The following is an 865-nucleotide window of genomic DNA, read 5'->3' on the forward strand; positions in this document are numbered from 1 at the left end:
GAGGGCCAGGGTTTGGGGGTGGGATGGCAGGGGTAGGGGAGCGGTTGGGCTGGGGGAGCTTAAAGGGCTTTTCCAACCCAAACGATTCTGTGATACACTGGGATGCTACAGGGAGAACACAGTGAATATCGTGTCCAAAGCACCTTCTGGAGAGGGAACGTTGCCCCTTGGTGTCCCGACCGGGTGATCATGGTGTCCCTCTGACCTGTGTCCCCTGCAGGTGACAGTGTACGATGCCAGCAGCCGTGACGGGCCCCTGCCCAGCCTCCTGCACACGGCAAACAGCTCTAAGGTGGAGTTTGTCCTGGCTGTGGATGATCTTGAAGGTCTTCTCCAACCTAAACGATTCTATCATTCTATCATAGAATCAAGGAATGTTTTGGGTGGGAAGGGACCCCCAAAGGTCACCCAGCCCAACCCCCCTGCAGGAGCAGGGACACCTTGAACCACATCAGGTTGCTCACAGCCCCGGCCAACCTGGCCTGGAATGGTCCCAGGGATGGGGCCTCCACCCCCTCTCGGGGCAACCCCTGCCAGGGTTTCACCACCCTCACTGGAAAGAATTTCTTCCTTATATCTAGTCTAAACCTACCCTGGTTTAGTTTAAAACCATTCACCCTTGTCTTGTCACAGCTGGCCCTGCTAAAAAGATTTTCCCCATCTTTCCTCTGGGCCCCCTTTAGGTATTGAAAGGCCGTAATCAGGTCTCCCCGCAGCCTTCTCTTCTATGAAAACAGCCCCCTCAGCCTCTAGCTCAAAGGCAACACGGAGCTCCCAGCTGAAGGGCAGCGACACTTTGGGCACATTTAGTTTAAAGGCCCAGACCACCAAGAGGAGGAAGAGGCGAGCAGCCAGCCAAGACGCC

This window comes from Egretta garzetta, unplaced genomic scaffold (genome assembly GCF_000687185.1).
Source record: "Egretta garzetta isolate BGI_Z169 unplaced genomic scaffold, ASM68718v1 scaffold1063, whole genome shotgun sequence".
NCBI lineage: Eukaryota > Metazoa > Chordata > Aves > Pelecaniformes > Ardeidae > Egretta > Egretta garzetta.